This window comes from Pristiophorus japonicus, chromosome 5 (assembly GCF_044704955.1).
Source record: "Pristiophorus japonicus isolate sPriJap1 chromosome 5, sPriJap1.hap1, whole genome shotgun sequence".
Classification (NCBI taxonomy): domain Eukaryota; kingdom Metazoa; phylum Chordata; class Chondrichthyes; family Pristiophoridae; genus Pristiophorus; species Pristiophorus japonicus.
Window position 1 is genome coordinate 132,916,870 of NC_091981.1, and position 18,588 is coordinate 132,935,457.

Here is an 18,588-nt window from a genome sequence, read left to right on the forward strand (position 1 = left end):
AGAGAATTCCACAGATTCACAACCCTCTGGGAGAAGAAATTCCTTCTCAACTCGGTTTTAAATTGGCTCCCCCGTATTTTGAGGCTGTGCCCCCTAGTTCGAGTCTCCCCGACCAGTGGAAACAACCTCTCTGCCTCTATCTTGTCTATCCCTTTCATTATTTTAAATGTTTCTATAAGATCACCCCTCATCTTTCTGAACTCCAACGAGTAAAGACCCAGTCTACTCAATCTATCATCATAAGGTAACCCCCTCATCTCTGGAATCAGCTCTCTGTACCCCCTCCAAAGCTAGTATATCCTTCCTGAAGTGAGGTGACCAAAACTGCATGCAGTACTCCAGGTGCGGCCTCACCAATACCCTATACAGTTGCAGCAGGACCTCCCTGCTTTTGTACTCCATCCCTCTCGCAATGAAGGCCATTGGGGCGTCCAGTGGGCGTGAAAGGCACTATATAAATGCAAGTCTTTGGGTGCAAAATTCGGTAGCACCCCATTCGGGGCATTAACTTTTAAAATTTTGAAAAGTTGCCGCCAGGCGCAAAGGATTGTTAACTTATACTAAATTGGGCTTTAGTGCCCCAGGATGGAAGGGGGCGGTAAATGAGGCGCTAATGACCTCAGTGGGGTGCTGCAGGAGAGCTAATAGTGGAACGCTACCCGATTTCAGGTGACTTATATTCAGCAATCATCTTTCAATCCTTCACACTGGCTGATTCCAGCTCTTAAAGGGGAGGTTACATCAAGCTGCAGCTGCTCAGTTTCAGCAGTGCTGCATTTGAGGGAGAGCTGTGAGCTAGGGAAACAAGTTTCTGGGATGGCTGCTGCAAATCCTGCTGGGGGGGAGAGGGCAAAGTGATTCAATGACATGGCATTGCAGGCAGTGTAGAGAAGGAGGAATGCTCTGTTCCCCACATCTGGAAGGAGGCCATTGCCACAGGTCTTCAGGGACATGTGGAGGGAAGTGGCCGAGGAGGTGTCGGGCAACACTGTAGTTGATAGAACACTCACACAGGGCCGGAAGAAATTCAATTACCTCAGTTGGGTGGTGAAGGTGAGTACATGTTTCCAGATCTCCTACATACCAGCCTCTGAACCTCAGTCTGTGCACACTGAGCAAACCACAACGTCCCCACCACTCAACCACCAAACATGTGCAGCGACTCAAACTCACATCCTCCTCTCATGCCTTGCCTACATTCACAGCTATTCAACGATGGCAGGCATATCTCCTAGACACATAGCTGGACTCTTACTCACACAATTTATTTTCTTTTGCAGGCCAAGATGGCACATAACAGGCAGGAGCAGCAGAGAACTGACAGGGTGAACCTCAGCTGCAGGAACTGTCTGACCTGGAGGAGCGAGTGCTGCGGCTTATTAACCCACAGGTGGTGGGCGCCGTGGCTGGCGGAGACGTCAACCCCTCTGAGAGCAACAACGGTATCTTTATTCTTTCTCCTTTTCTCATTCCACTACCTTGTCACACCAGAAGCCTTGATCACATTCCAACTCTTGATACTGCCTGCCTTCCTTGCTCCATTCCTGCCCCTCTGTCCTCATCTTAACGTGAGTCTTGTGCTATTTATGCTTTCAGATAATCAGTAAGCAGATGTGCAGCCTGCACCTGAGTCCCGCCAGCACACTGAGGAGGGAGAAGAGGAGGAGGACCCAAGCACTGCGTCATTGCATCTCTCACTCACAGGCACCAGCTCCGAGACTGGCACGACATGGTCCTTAGAGGTTAGCTTAGCAGAGGGTTCTGCACTGGGCGATGCACCAGGGCCTAGGGGCTGCAGCAAGGCCAAGGGGAAAGACTAGCTTGGGGGCCAGCTCCCCGGAGAGAGAGTTTGTGCACGACTTCTGCTGCACAGGACTCGAACTGGAGGCATTCACAAGAAGGGTGATGGCCATGTACTCTGACGCGATAGATGCAAAGGCAAGGGTGCCCGAGAACCTCTCGGCAATGGTAAGGAGTGTGGAGGAGTCCACATTCAACATTGAACAGAGCTCTGCGCACACCATGGAGCACATCATGAGAGGCCGTGCAGATCCAGATCTCATGATGCGTGTCATGAGCGATGTGGCAGCTTTCATTGCAGCACAGGCGGAAGCAACACAACGTCTCAGTGCTCTAATGCTGACAATGGTTGGTGCCATTAAAGCTCAGACTACATTCATGCAGTCTCAGCTGGATGGCATGCATGCTCTGATTGCTGTTATCACCACTGGGTCCACCACAGTCAACCGGGGATCTTACGGTGTCACAGAAGACCACCAGTCTGTACTCCAGCAGATTGGTGGGGATGCTGAGGTGCTACCTCGGGGGAGTGGCAGTGGGTCAGTGGAGCAAGAACCTGCTGTCCTCTCTCACAATGACAGCATTCCTGATCCCACCACTGCCATTCAGCCATTGCACTTGTCGCTGGCGGTCACCCAGCCAGTCCAGACTACCGCCCCCAAGCCTGAGGTGGTGCAGACTACAGCCGGGCCTTCGAGGCCCAGAGCTTGTTGGGGGCATTGTACAAGGCCATCTGTAGTCTCTGGCCCTGACACACATCAGACTTCCACCAGCCCTGCTGCAGCTACAGGCGACATACTGCAGAGGAGCACGAGAATAGTTAAAGCAAAGGGGGGATATAAGGAAAGGATGCATCGTTTTGTACTAACTGAACTGCAGCCGTTTCTCTGATTGGCTCTCCAGACTTATTGCTGATTGGTCCCCTGAAGTTCCTCTGGAATGTGTAACTGGAACCGCTCAGCCAAAGTTCTGAGTGAATTTCCAATTTGTATTTTGATCCATTTTGACTTCAGAAGCCACAGAGGATAAATCTAACCAAAAGCCAATAAGTTCCAGCCGAAGTCCATTACCCCAGCGTAAGTGCATCCATCCCCCAGCTGAAGACCCTCAACCCAGCATGTGTGCTGCCTCCCACAGCCGAAGTCCCTCAACCCAACGTAGGAAAGCAAAGAGGGAGCATGAATAATTCTTGGCAAGTAAAATCAAGGAAAACCCAAAGATGTTTTATAAATATATTAAGAGCAGGAGGATATCTAAAGAAAGGGTAGCGCCTATTAGAGACCATGAGGGTAATCTGTGTGTGGAGGCGGAAGATGTGGGTATGCTTCTGAATGAATAATTTGCGTCTGTTTTCACAAAAGAGAGGGCCAATGCAGACACCACTATCGAGGAGAAGTGTGAAATATTAGATGAAATAAACAAAGTGAGAGAGGAAGTGTTAAGGGGTTTAGTTGCTTTGAAAGTGGATAAATCCCCAGGCCCAGATGAAATGTATTGTGTTCCTAACACAGATGAGGCTGCACACAGGGAGATTAAAGTAACAGTGACCTCAGTCCTTAATAAGACACTCCAGAGCGAGGAACAGGCCTGAGGGTCCGGCTTATATACAGTGCTCCCAAGGGATGCTGGGATCCCTTGGGACTTCAGGAGATGAGCTCCCTGGTGGCGGAACATGGGATTGCATGCTTTACAGATACACAACATCCCTCCCCCCTCAAAGTCAAAGTGAAAACTATTTACAAGGTGAGGCAGTTGGGAGCCTTTCTTTCTCTGGTGGACTGCCTCGGTACAAATGTCTGTTCTGCTGTGTTGGCTGTGCCCTCGCTGGGCTGGCATGTTGTTGGCCCTGCATGGCTGCTAGGTGAGCCTGGCCTTGCAGGGCTGTTGGGCATGACAGGTTTGATTTCCTGGTCCGGCGTGGTATCGTTGATCCTTTGAGTGTGTGTTGTGGGCTCGAAAAAGGTGGTGTCTGCTGTGGGTTGTTCAGGGCAGTCTGTGAACCACAGCCTCGTTTGGTCCAGGTGCTTTCTGCAAATTTGTCCATTGTCTAGTTTGACTACAAACACCCCACTCCCTTCTTTACCTATCATTGTGCCCGCGATCCACTTGGGACCATGTCCATAGTTTAGCAAATACACAGGGTCATTCAGATCAATTTTCCGTGACACATTGGCGCGACCATCATTTACATTTTGTTGCTGCCGCCTGCTCTGTTCCTGATCATGCAGGTTGGGGTGAACCAGCGAGAGTCGGGTTTTAAGTGTCCTTTTCATGAGTAGCTCAGCCGGGGGTACCCCTGTGAGCAAGTGGGGTCTCGTGTGGTTGCTGAGCAATACTCGGGACAGGTGGGTTTGGAGTGAGCCTTCTGTGGCTCATTTAAGGCTCTGTTTGATAGTTTGTACTTCCCGCTCTGCCTGCCCATTGGAGGTTGGTTTAAACAGGACCGAGGTGACATGTTTGATCCCATTGTGGATCATGAATTCTTTAAATTCGGCACTGGTGAAACATGGCCCGTTGTCACTGACCAGTATGTCAGGCAGGCCGTGGGTGGCAAACATGGCCCTCAGGCTTTCAATGGTGGTGGTGGCGGTGCTTCCCGACATTGTTTCACATTCAATCCATTTTGAAAAAGCATCCACCACCACCAAGAACAGTTTACCGAGAAACGGGCCCGCATAGTCGACATGGATCCTCGACCATGGTCTGGAGGGCCAGGACCACAAACTTAGTAGTGCCTCTCTGGGCGCGTTACTCAACTGAGCACACACGCTGCATTGCTGTACACAGGACTCTAAGTCAGAGTCGATACCGGGCCACCACACGTGGGATCTGGCTATTGCTTTCATCATTACTATAACCGGGTATGTGCTGTGGAGATCCGAGATGAACATCTCCCTGCCCATTTTTGGTAGCACTACGCGGTTACCCCACAACAGGCAGTCTGCCTGAATGGACAGCTCATCCTTTTGCCGCTGGAACGGCTTGATTGGCTCTTGCATTTCAACGGAGATGCTGGCCCAGCTCCCATGCAGTACACAGTTTTTTACTCGGGACAGCAGAGGATCTTAGCTGGTCCAAGTCCTAATCTGGCGGGCCGTGACAGGTGATTTATCATTTTCAAACACTTCCATGACCATCAACAAGTCTGCGGGCTGCACCACCATCAACAAGTTTGCAGGCTGCGTCATTTCCACCCCCGTATGGTAGCCGACTGAGAGCATCCGCACAGTTTTCGGTGCCTGGTCTGTGGTGGATGGTATAGTTATACGCTGATAGCGCGAGTGTCCACCTTTCTATGCGGGCTGAGGCATTAGTATTTATCCCCTTGTTTTCAGCGAACAGGGATGTGAGGGGCTTGTGATCGGTTTCCAGCTCAAATTTGAGGCCAAACAGGTACTGACACATTTTCTTTACCCCGGACACACACGCTAATGCCTCTTTCTCAATCATACTGTCAGTCCTCTCAGCCTCAGACAAGCTCCTGGAAGCATAGGCGACAGGTTGCAACTTCCCTACAGCGTTAGCTTGTTGTAATACACACTCGACTCCGTACGACGATGCGTCACATGCTAGCACAAGTCTTTTACATGGGTAATACAATACAAGCAGTTAGTTGGAGCATAACATTTTTCTGGCTTTCTCAAAAGCAATTACTTGATTTTTTTCCCCACACCCAGTTCTCACCTTTGCGCAATAACACATGTAGGGGCTCTAAAAGAGTGCTTTAACCTGGTAGGAAGTTACCAAAATAGTTGAGGAGTCCCAGGAATGACCGCAGCTCCGTGACGTTCTGTGGCCTGGGCGCGTTCCTGATAACCTCTGTCTTGACGTCTGTGGGCCGAATGCCGTCCGCCGCGATCTTTCTCCCCAAAAACTCCACTTCTGTTGCCATGAAGACTTATTTCGACCTCTTCAGCCGCAGCCCTACGCGATCCAGTCGCTGGAGGACCTCCTCCAGGTTTTGTAGGTGCTCGGCGGTGTCCCAACCCGTGACCAATATGACGTCCTGAAAGACCACCGTGTGTGGTACCGACTTGAGTAGGCTCTCCATGTTTCTCTGGAAGATCGCTGCAGCCGACCGAATTCCAAACTTGCACCTGCTGTAGATGAACAGTCCCTTGTGCGTGTTGATGCAGGTGAGGCCCTTCGAAGACTCCTCCAACTCCTGCATCATGTAGGCTGAAGTCAGGTCGAGTTTGGTGAATGTCTTGCCTCCTGCTAGCGTTGCAAATAGGTCGTCTGCCTTAGATAGCGGGTATTGGTCCTGTAACGAGAAATGATTAATAATTATTTTATAATCATGACCGTCAGATTGCTGGCATGTGTGGAACCGATACCTCGCCATCAGCATGCTCTCCCTCGGGTTAAGATGCTCCCGAACCAGTGTACACAGCTCCTCATACGACTTATCTGTGGGTTTCACTGGAGCCAGAAGATTCTTCATGAGGCTGTAGGTCGGTGCCCCGCAGACTGCTCTCCTTTTTGCAGCGCTTCCTTCTCCGTCTAGCTCGTTGGCTCCAAAGTACTGGTCTAGCCGTTCGACATAGGCTTCCCAGTCCTCATCCTCCGAGAACTTCTCCAGGATGCCCACAGTTTGCTGCATCTTTGCGTTGGATTCGTATTCTCATTGCCAGTTATTGTGTTCCTCACATAGATGAGGCTGCACACAGGGAGGTTAAAGTAACAGTGATCTCAATCTTTAATAAGACACTCCAGAGTGAGGAACAGGCCTTTGGGGCCGGCTTAAATACAGTGCTTCTAAGGGATGCTGGGATCCCTTGGGACTTCAGGGTATGAGCTCCCTGGTGGCAGAACATGAGAGTGAATGCTTTACAGATACACAACAAAATGCATCCCAAGCTGCTAAGTGAAGCAAAAGAGGAAATTGCAGAGGCTTTGCTGATCATTTTTCAGTCCTCTCTGGCTACAGGTGTGGTGCCAGAGGACTGGATGACTTCTAATGTGGTACCTTTGTTTAAGAAGGGAGAAAGGGATAGACCAATTAATTACAGGCCAGTCAGCCTAGCCTCAGTGGTGGGAAAATGATTGAAAAAAATTCTGAAGGGCAGGATAAATCTTCACTTAAAAAGGCACGGATTAATCAAGAACAGTCAGCATGGATTTGTTAAGCGAAGGTCATGTCTGACTAACTTGATTGAATTTTTCGTGGTGGTAACCAGGATGGCTGATGAAGGCAAAGCATATGATGTAGTGTATATGGATTTTAGCAAAGCTTTTGATAAGGTCCCACATGGCAGATTGGGATCCCATGTGCTCCAGGAAAAAAATGGTAAGTTGGATCCAAAATTGGCTCGGAGGCAAGAAGCAAAGGGTAATGGTTGATGGGTGCTTTTGCACTGGAAGGATGTTTCCAGTGGGGTTCTGCAGGGCTCAGTACTAGGTCGGGAGGTGCGTGGAGAGGTGTCGCTGAGTCGGGAGCAGCGTGAGTCCGTTGTTGAGGCCTATAAAAGGTCGGGAGGTGCGTGGAGAAGCGTCGCTGAGCCGGGAGCAGCGTGAGTCCATTGGTGAGGCCTATAAAAGGTCAGGAGGTGCGTGGAGAGGCCAGCTTGTGCAGCTACAGGGCGAAGGCAAAAAAGAATTAGAAAGAAATAGAAAGGTGATGTCACAGCCAAGGGGGTAAGTGATTGGCTGGTGATTGGTGAGTAATTTTTCTTTTTTCTTTTTTCTCTTCTATAACAGTGAGTAAACTTGAGCATTGTTGTTGCAAATTTAAGTGTATCTAAGGATTAATCATGGCAGGAGAGCTCGGTCACGTGATATGCTCCTCCTGTACCATGTGGGAACTCAGGGACACTTCCAGTGTCCCTGATGACTACGTGTGCGGGAAGTGTATCCGCCTCCAGCTCCTGACAGTCCGCGTTGCGGAATTGGAGCTGAGGGTGGATTCACTCTGGAGCATCCACAATGCTGAGAATGATGTGAGTAGCACGTGTAGCGAGTTGGTCTTATCTAAGGTGAAAGGTCCACAGCCAGATAGGGAATGGAAGACCAGCAGGAAGAGCAGTGCAAGGAAGGTAGTGCAGGGGTCCCCTGCGGTCATTCCCCTGAAAAACAGATATACCGTTTTGAGTACTGTTGAGGGGGATGACTCATCAGGGGAGGGCAGCAGCAGCTAAGTTCATGACACCGTGGCTGGCTCTGTTGCACAGGAGGGCAGGAAAAAGAGTGTGTGAGCAATAGTGATAGGGGATTCAATTGTGAGGGGAATAGATAGGTGTTTCTGCGGCCGCAACCGAGACTCCAGGATGGTATGTTGCCTCCCTGGTGCAAGGGTCAAGGATGTCTCAGAGCGGGTGCAGGACATTCTAAAAAGGTAGGGAGAACAGCCAGTTGTCGTGGTGCACATTGGTACCAACGACATAGATAAAAAAAGGGATGAGGTTCTACGAGAAGAATTTAAGGAGCTAGGAGCTAAATTAAAAAGTAGGACCTCAAAAGTAGTAATCTCAGGATTGCTACCAGTGCCACGTGCTAGTCAGAGTAGGAATCGCAGGATAGCTCAGATGAATGCATGGCTTGAGCAGTGGTGCAGCAGGGAGGAATTTAAATTCCTGGGGCATTGGAACTGGTTCTGGGAGAGGTGGGACCAGTACAAACCGGACGGCCTGCATCTGGGCAGGACCGGAACCAATGTCCCAGGGGGAGTGTTTGCTAGTGCTGTTGGGGAGGAGTTAAACTAATATGGCAGGGGGATAGAAACCAGTGCAGGGAGACAGAGGGAAACAAAATGGAGACAGAAGCAAAAGACAGAAAGGAGATGAGTAAAAGTGGAGGGCAGAGAAACCCAAGGCAAAAAACAAAAAGGGCCACTGTACAGCAAAATTCTAAAGGGTCCAAGTGTAATAAAAAGGCAAGCATGAAAGCTTGGTGCCTCAATGCGAGGAGTATTCGGAACCCAGGAGAGGGCTCTGAGCTAGTTAGAGTGGGTGAGAGCTCAGATGAACAGGACCCCAAGAAAGAATGCAAAAGGCAGGAGGCAACAGAGCAGAGTAGCACTGGGGTAAGTGAAAACCACAAGGTGATAGGAAGGGACAATATGTATGAAGATAAAGGGGCTGCAGGAGGGGTCAAAACGAAAAATCATGGTTTAAAAACTAGTATTAAAACACTTTACCTAAACGCATGCAGCATTCAAAATAATGTAAATGAGTTGACGGCACAAATCATTACAAATGGGTATGATTTGTTGGCCATTACAGAAACGTGGTTGCAGGGTGGCCAAGACTGGGAATTAAACATACAGGGGTATCTTACAATTTGGAAAGATAGGCAAGAAGGGAAAGGAGGTGGGGTAGCTCTGTTAATAAAGGATGATATCAGGGCAGTTGTGAGAGATGATATTGGCTCTAATGAACAAAATGTTGAATCATTGTGGGTGGAGATTAAAGATAGTAAGGGGAAAAAGTCACTGGTGGGCGTAGTTTATAGGCCCCCAAATAATAACATCACGGTGGAGCGGACAATAATAAAGGGAATAATGGAGGCATGTGAAAAAGGAACGGCAGTAATCATGGGGGATTTTAACCTACATATCGATTGGTCAAATCAAATCGCACGGGGTAGCCTTGAGGAGGAATTCATATAGAATGCATACAGGATTGTTTCTTCGAACAGTATGTTACAGATCCTGCAAGGGAGCAAGCTATCTTAGATCTGGTCCTGTGTAATGAGACAGGAATAATAAACAATCTCCTCGTAAAAGATCCTCTCAGAATGAGTGATCACAGTATGGTTGAATTTATAATACAGATTGAGAGTGAGGAAGTAGTGTCTCAAACGAGTGTACTGTGCTTAAACAAAGGGAACTACAGTGGGATGAGGGCAGAGTTGGCTAAAGTAGACTGGAAACACAGACTAAATGGTAGCACAATTGAGGAACAGTGGAGGACTTTTAAGGAGCTCTTTCTTAGTGCTCAACAAAAATATATTCCAGTGAAAAAAAAAAGGCGGTAAGAGAAGGGATAACCAGCCGTGGATAACCAAGGAAATAAAGGAGAGTATCAAATTAAAAACCAATGCATATAAGGTGGCCAAGGTTAGTGAGAAACTAGAAGATTGGGAAAATTTTAAACGACATCAAAGAATGACTAAGAAAGCAATAAAGAAAGGAAAGATAGATTACGAAAGTAAACTTGCGCAAAACATAAAAACAAATAGTAAAAGCTTTTACCGAGATATAAAACGGAAAAGAGTGACTAAAGTAAATGTTGGTCCCTTAGAAGATGAGAAGGCGGATTTAATAATGGGAAATGTGGAAATGGCTGAGACCTTAAACAATTATTTTGCTTCGGTCTTCACAGTGGAAGACACAAAAACCATACCAAAGATTGCTGGTCACGGGAATGTGGGAAGGGAGGTCCTTAAGATAATCACTATCACTAGGGGGGTAGTGCTGGACAGGCTAATGGGACTCAAGGTAGACAAGTCCCCTGGTCCTGATGAAATGGATCCCGGGGTATTAAAAGAGATGGTGGAAGTTATAGCAGATGCATTCGTTATAATCTACCAAAATTCTCTGGACTCTGGGGAGGTACCAGCGGATTGGTAAGCAGCTAATGTAACGCCTCTGTTTAAAAAAGGGGGCAGACAAAAGGCAGGTAACTATAGGCCGGTTAGTTTAACATCTGTAGTGGGGAAAATGCTTGAAGCTATCATTAAGGAAGAAATAGCGGGATATCTAGATAGGAATATTGCAATCAAGCAGACACAACATGGATTCATGAAGGGGAAATCATGTTTAACTAATTTACTGGAATTCTTTGTGGATATAACGAGCATGGTGGATAGAAGTGTACCGATGGATGTGGTGTATTTGGATTTCCAAAAGGCATTCGATAAGGTGCCACACAAAAGATTACTGCAGAAGATAAATGTACGCGGAATCAGAGGAAATGTATTAGCATGCATCGAGAATTGGCTGGCTAACAGAAAGCAGAGAGTCAGGATAAATGGGTCCTTTTCGGGTTGGAAATCGGTGGTTAGTGGTGTGCCACAGGGATCGGTGCTGGGACCACAACTGTTTACAATATACATAGATGACCTGGAAGACGGGACACAGTGTAGTGTAACAAAATTTGCAGATGACACAAAGATTAGTGGGAAAGCAAGTTGTGTAGAGGACACAGAGAGGCTGCAAAGATATTTAGATAGGTTAAGCGAATGGGCTAAGGTTTGGCAGATGGAATACAATGTCGGAAAATGTGAGGTCATCCATCTTGGGAAAAAAAACAGTAAAAGGGATTATTATTTGAATGGGGAGAAATTACAACATGCAGAGGGACCTGGGGGTCCTTGTGCATGAAACTCTTTTTGGAGTTTATCTGAAACACATAAAACATTAAACCGTGCCACCCGACCTGGATGACACACCAGACATTTACAAGGCCCTTTTTTTCTTTTTTGTGTTTTTTTTTTCTTTTTTCTTTTTGGTTTTTTTTTGGGCACTAAAATCACATTTTTTCCAGTGCCCCCTATAAAAGGGAAGGGGGACACTAAAAGCACCGGCAATTAAAACAAATTAAACTTTAAAACATAAAATCAAATTAAAATTTGGTTGCCGGGCGTGACGATGCACTCCAGTCCCTCCGGTGCCCACCTCTCGCGGAAGGCCGCGAGCGTACCGGTGAACACCGCGTGCTCCATCTCCAAGGACACCGTGGCACGGATGTACGCGCGGAAGAGAGGCAGGCAGTCAGGTTTAACGACCCCCTCGACCACCCGCTGCCTGGACCGGCTGATGGCACCCTTGGCCGTGCCCAGGAGCAGTCCTACGAGGAGGCCCTCGGACCTACCCGCTCCCCTCCGCACAGGGTGCCCAAAGATCAGGAGAGTGGGACTGAAGTGCAGCCAGAATTTCAGGAGCAGCCCCTTTAAATAATAAAACTCCTTGTGCATGAAACTCTTTTTGGAGTTCACCTGCAAAAACATAAAACATTAAACCGTGCCACCCGACCTGGGTGACACTCCAGACATTTACAAGGCCCTTTTTATTTCTCCCTTTTTTTTGTTTTTTTTTGTGTTTTTCTTTTTTTGTTTTTTTTTTTGGGCACTAAAATCACAATTTTCCCCAGTGCCCCCTATAAAAGGGAAGGGGGACACTTAAAGCACCGGCAATTAAAACAAATTAAACTTAAAAACGTAAAATCAAATTAAAATTTGGTTGCCGGGCGTGATGATGCACTCCAGTCCCTCCGGTGCCCACCTCTCGCGGAAGGCCGCGAGCGTACCGGTGGACACCGCGTGCTCCATCTCCAAGGACACCCTGGCGCGGATGTAAGAGCGGAAGAGAGGCAGGCAGTCAGGTTGAACGACCCCCTCGACCGCCCGCTGGCTGGACCGGCTGATGGCACCCTTGGCCGTGCCCAGGAGCAGTCCTACGAGGAGGCCTTCGGACCTACCCGCTCCCCTCCGCACAGGGTGCCCAAAGATCAGGAGAGTGGGACTGAAGTGCAGCCAGAATTTCAGGAGCAGCCCCTTTAAATAATAAAACTCCTTGTGCATGAAACTCTTTTGAGTTTACCTGCAAAACATAAAAACATTAAACGGTGCCACCCGACCTGGGTGACACTCCAGACATTTACAAGGCCCTTTTTTTTTTTTTTTCCCCCCCTTTTTTTTTTTGTGTTTTTTTTTTTGGGCACTAAAATCACAATTTTCCCCAGTGCCCCCTATAAAAGGGAAGGGGGACACTAAAAGCACCGGCAATTAAGACAAATTAAACTTAAAAAACGTAAAATCAAATTAAAATTTGGTTGCCGGGCGTGATGATGCACTCCAGTCCCTCCGGTGCCCACCTCTCGCGGAAGGCCGCGAGCGTACCGGTGGACACCGCGTGCTCCATCTCCAAGGACACCCTGGACCGGATGTAAGAGCGGAAGAGAGGCAGGCAGTCAGGTTGAACGACCCCCTCGACCGCCCGCTGCCTGGACCGGCTGATGGCACCCTTGGCCGTGCCCAGGAGCAGTCCTACGAGGAGGCTTTCGGACCTACCCGCTCCCCTCCGCACAGGGTGCCCAAAGATCAGGAGAGTGGGACTGAAGTGCAGCCAGAATTTCAGGAGCAGCCCCTTTAAATAATAAAACTCCTTGTGCATGAAACTCTTTTGAGTTTACCTGCAAAACATAAAAACATTAAACGGTGCCACTCGACCTGGGTGACACTCCAGACATTTACAAGGCCCTTTTTTTTTTTTTTCCCCCCCCCTTTTTTTTGTTTTTTTTTGTGTTTTTTTTTTGTGTTTTTTTTTTTGGGCACTAAAATCACAATTTTCCCCAGTGCCCCCTATAAAAGGGAAGGGGGACACTAAAAGCACTGGCAATTAAGACAAATTAAACTTAAAAAATGTAAAATCAAATTAAAATTTGGTTGCCGGGCGTGATGATGCACTCCAGTCCCTCCGGTGCCCACCTCTCGCGGAAGGCCGCGAGCGTACCGGTGGACACCGCGTGCTCCATCTCCAAGGACACCCTGGACCGGATGTAAGAGCGGAAGAGAGTCAGGCAGTCAGGTTGAACGACCCCCTCGACCGCCCGCTGCCTGGACCGGCTAATGGCACCCTTGGCCGTGCCCAGGAGCAGTCCTACGAGGAGGCCTTCGGACCTACCCGCTCCCCTCCGCACAGGGCGCCCAAAGATCAGGAGAGTGGGACTGAAGTGCAGCCAGAATTTCAGGAGCAGCCCCTTTAAATAATAAAACTCCTTGTGCATGAAACTCTTTTGAGTTTACCTGCGAAAACATAAAACATTAAACGGTGCCACCCGACCTGGGTGACACTCCAGACATTTACAAGGCCCTTTTTTTTTCCCCCCTTTTTTGTGTTTTTTTTTTGTGTTTTTCTTTTTTTGGTTTTTTTTTTTGGGCACTAAAATCACAATTTTCCCCAGTGCCCCCTATAAAAAGGAAGGGGGACACTAAAAGCACCGGCAATTAAAACAAATTAAACTTAAAAACGTAAAATCAAATTAAAATTTGGTTGCCGGGCGTGATGATGCACTCCAGTCCCTCCGGTGCCCACCTCTCGCGGAAGGCCGCGAGCGTACCGGTGGACACCGCGTGCTCCATCTCCAAGGACACCCTGGACCGGATGTAAGAGCGGAAGAGAGGCAGGCAGTCAGGTTGAACGACCCCCTCGACCGCCCGCTGCCTGGACCGGCTGATGGCACCCTTGGCCGTGCCCAGGAGCAGTCCTACGAGGAGGCCTTCGGACCTACCCGCTCCCCTCCGCACAGGGTGCCCAAAGATCAGGAGAGTGGGACTGAAGTGCAGCCAGAATTTCAGGAGCAGCCCCTTCAAATAGTGGAACAGGGGCTGCAACTCCTTGTGCATGAATCCCAAAAAGTTAGTTTGCAGGTGCAGCAGTTAATCAGGAAGGCAAATGGAATGTTGGCCTTCATTACGAGAGGGATGGAGTACAAAGGCAGGGAGGTCCTGCTGCAGCTGGACAGAATATTGGTGAGGCTGCACCTGGAGTACTGCGTGCAGTTTTGGTCACCTCACTTAAGGAAGGATATACTAGTTTTGGAGGGGGTACAGAGACGATTCACTGGGCTGATTCCGGAGATGAGGGGGTTACCTTATGATGATAGATTGAGTAGACTGGGTCTTTACTCGTTGGAGTTCAGAAGGATGAGGGGTGATCTTTTAGAAACATTTAAAATAATGAAAGGGATAGACAAGATAGAGGCAGAGAGGTTGTTTCCACTGGTTGGGGAGACTAGAACTAGGGGGCACAGTCTCAAAATACAGGGGAGCCAATTTAAAACCGAGTTGAGAATGAATATCTTCTCCCAGAGGGTTGTGAATCTGTGGAATTCAGTGGATGTGGTGTATTTGGACTTTCAAAAGGCTTTTGACAGGGTCCCACACAAGAGATTGGTGTGCAAAATTAAAGCACATGGTATTGGGGGTAATGTACTGACATGGATAGGGAACTGGTTGGCAGAGAGGAAGCAGAGAGTTGGCATAAATGGGTCCTTTTCAGAATGGCAGGCAGTGACTAGTGGGGTGCCGCAGGGCTCAGTGCTGGGACCCCAGCTATTTACAATATACATTAATGATTTGGATGAAGGAATTGAGTGTAATATCTCCAAGTTTGCAGATGACACTCAGCTGGATGGCGGCGTGAGCTGTGAGGAGGATGCTAAAAGGCTGCAGGGTGACTTGGACAGGTTAGATGAGTGGGCAAACGAGTGGCAGATGCAGTATAATGTGGATAAATGTGAGGTTATCCACTTTGGTGGCAAAAACACAAAGGCAGAATATTATCTGAATGGTGGCAGATTAGGAAAAGGGGAGGTGCAACGAGACCTGGGTGTCATGGTACATCAGTCATTGAAAGTTAGCATGCAGGTACGGCAGGCAGTGAAGAAGGCAAATGGTATGTTGGCCTTCATACCTAGGGGATTTGAGTGCAGGAGCAGGGAGGTCTTACTGCAGTTGTACAGGGCCTTAGTGAGGCCTCACCTGGAATATTGTGTTCAGTTTTGGTCTCCTAATCTGAGGAAGGACGTTCTTGCTATTGAGGGAGTGCAGCAAAGGTTCACCAGACTGATTCCTGGGATGGCAGGACTGACATATGAGGAGAGACTGGATCGACTGTGCCTGTATTCACTGGAGTTTAGAAGGATGATCGGGGATCTCATTGAAACATATAAAATTCTGGCAGGACTGGACAAGTTAGATGCAGGAAGAATGTTCCCGATGTTGGGGAAGTCCAGATCCAGGGGACATTGTCGAAGGATAAGGGGTAAGCCACTTAGGACCAAGATGAGAAGAAACTTCTTCACTCAGAGAGTTGTTAACCTGTGGAATTCCCTGCCGCAGAGAGTTGTTGATGCCCGTTCATTGGATATATTCAAGAGGGAGTTAGATATGGCTCTTATGGCTAAAGGGATCAAGGGGTATGGAGAGAAAGCAGGAAAGGGGTATTGAGGTGAATGATTAGCGTGCAGGCTCGAAGGGCCGAATGGACTACTCCTGCACCTATTTTCTACGTTTCTATGTTTCTATAGATGGGGCATTGTGTGTGGATTATTAACATGTTTATTGGATATGAAGTGAATAGTGACAGAATCGTGACTTTTGGATCTCATCCACCCCAATGATGTCTTGTAACAGACGCACCGAGCTTGCACGCACCAGGGGATAGGAAGAACATGATCCATCTTCTCTGAGTTCCCTCTCTCCCCTCCGATCTCCCCCCCAACTGCGTCTCTCTCTACTCACTCCCTCTCCCTCCCCGCGAACTACCAGCCAGGTAATCTCTCTCTCTATCCTCCTCCTAGGCTCTCTCTCTTTCCCCCCGCCCAAGCTCGCTAGCTCTCTCCCCACCCCACCCTCCGCAAGCTCTCTCTCCCACGCCTCCTCCAACCTCTCCCCGGCGCTATGGGAGGCCTGGGGCCCACGTCTCGCCCATGGCTCAGCGCTGTGGGAGGCCTGGGGCCCACGTCTCGCCCGTGGCTCAGCGCTGTGAGAGGCTCAGCGGATGCGTTCGGCTGCTCAGTGGAGGCAGCGTGGTGTTGGACGCATGCGCAGAAAAGGGTTAATAGGAATTGCGCTGGGGGAACGGAGTCAGTGCTATTTGTCCTAACTCTCACTTCTATGTATGTACACTTCGTACAAATAGTTACTCCGATAAGGAAATGCACACTCCAATTGTCTGCTCAATAATGTTCCTGGTGGCGGCATGGCTCTCATTATATAAGTGCTGGGCAGGAGTGTTGGGGTTACGGAGGGGCGTCATGAGCCAGGTGGAGAGCGGATAGCCCTTGTCTCCGAGCAGCCAGCCGCGAGCTTGATATGGTGGCTGGAAGAGAGCTGGCACACCGGGCTGGCGCAGGATGAATGCATCGTGGCTGCTGGCAGAATAGCGCGCATTTTACAGTGAGGATTTGCTGTGTGTGATCCCACACCAATTGCACATTCAGTGAGTGGTGACCTTTGCTGTTACGGAATATCTCAGGATTGTGATGCAGTGCCCACAAAGCGACGTGAGTGCAGTCAATTTCGCCCTGCACCATGGGGAAGCCCGCTATTCTGACAAAGCCACATGCACGCTCATGCTGTTTCGCTCTGCTCATGAAAAAGGAGAGGTAGTCCCTCTTTCTTCTGTACAGAGCATTTGTCACCTCACAGATGGAGTGATGGACGCCAAACTGGGGGATGTTGGATGTGTCTCCTGTCACACCCTGGAAGGATCCATTGACATAGAAATTGAGCGTGATGGTGACCTTGGCTGCCATTGAGAGAGCCGTCCTCACCCTGGTCTGAGGCTCGAGAGCTGGTTGCAGGAGATGGCAGTGCTCTGTGACCATGTCCTTGCTGAAGCGCAGCCTTCGAATACACTGTTTCTCAGTGAAATTGATGTCGGAAAACTGCTGCCAGAAAACCCCAGAAGGATAAGGTTTCCTGTTGCCAATCCTGTTGGGACTTCTCCCTCTGGCCACATTTTGCTGTCTTTCTCCCTGTCTTCCTCCTTGCCTTCCTCCCTGTCTTCCTCCCTGTCTTCCTTCCTGTCTTCCTCCCTATCCTCCTCCCTATCCTCCTCCCTGTCTTCCTTCCTATCTTCCTCCCTATCTTCCTCCCTGTCTTCCTCCCTGTCTTCCTCCCTGTCTTTCTCCCTGTCCTCCTCCCTGTCTTCCTCCCTATCTTCCTCCCTGTCTTTCTCCCTGTCCTGCTCCCTATCTTGCTCCCTATATTTCTCTCTGCCTTTCTCTGTGCATTTGTCTCCACCTAAGGAGCCTCCAATGGTGACACGCAGCAGGAGGTCGAGTGCCAACAGAGCCCTCTTAAAACGATATAAATGTTGTAATTTCAAATCTGCCCTGAATGAAACAAAGGAATAGTTAAGAAGCAGAACAGTCTTTGATGTGAAAATTGCTCAAATCTGTCCAACAGCCACTCTGCCTATGTGATAGCAAGCTGCACAGAGTAATGGCCAACAAAAATTGTTTGTAAAGATGGCGCCTTTAAATAGCACTCCCAACTGCAACTCGACAGGTGAAGCTGTAAGTGAGTGGGCGCGGCCGAATTTCTCTTCCAGGACAATAACGGGGTGCTGCGCAGGGCGATGACGTGGCAGCCGATGGGGTGCTACCTTCGGGAGCAAGGCGCTACCTCTTAGTGCCTCCACAAAACCCCTGCCAATTTCACGGGGATGAGCACTGTTCTTGCCGTGCCCGGGCGAAAACCCATTTGCACCCCGTTAACGCCTCCCGGGGGCGCTAATGACAGGCGCACAGGAGCCCGATTTCGGCCTCGTTGAATATATTTAAGACAGAGGTCGATCATTTTTTGGGAACTAAGGGAATTATGGGCTATGTGGATAGTGCGGGAAGGTGAAAATGAGGTAGAAGATCAGCCATGATCTTGTTGAATGGTGCAGCAGGCTCGAAGGACCAAATGACCTGCTCCAGTTCCTATTTCTTATGCTCTTATGTACCCTGTGATACAGAATTTTCTTCTCCTTTGTTTCCTGTCCACTTACTTACAGTGGCAGAAACTATCTGAGTGGATTTCAGATCTTCAATTGGAACAGTGAAATGACTACGCATTTTGAAGCTTGTGTATGTGGAGTTATTAAAAAAGTCACAGTCACGACTTTAGTTTTCAGGCTGGAAACCTTCATATCTAGCAACGACCCATTGCTGGCCTGTGTGAGCAATACATGGCCAAACAGGAAGATAACATGGGGCATCACGCATTGTTGCCAGCACTCATTTTAACACTTTCTTAGGTGGCACCCACCGTCACTAAAGGGACTGGTAGTAT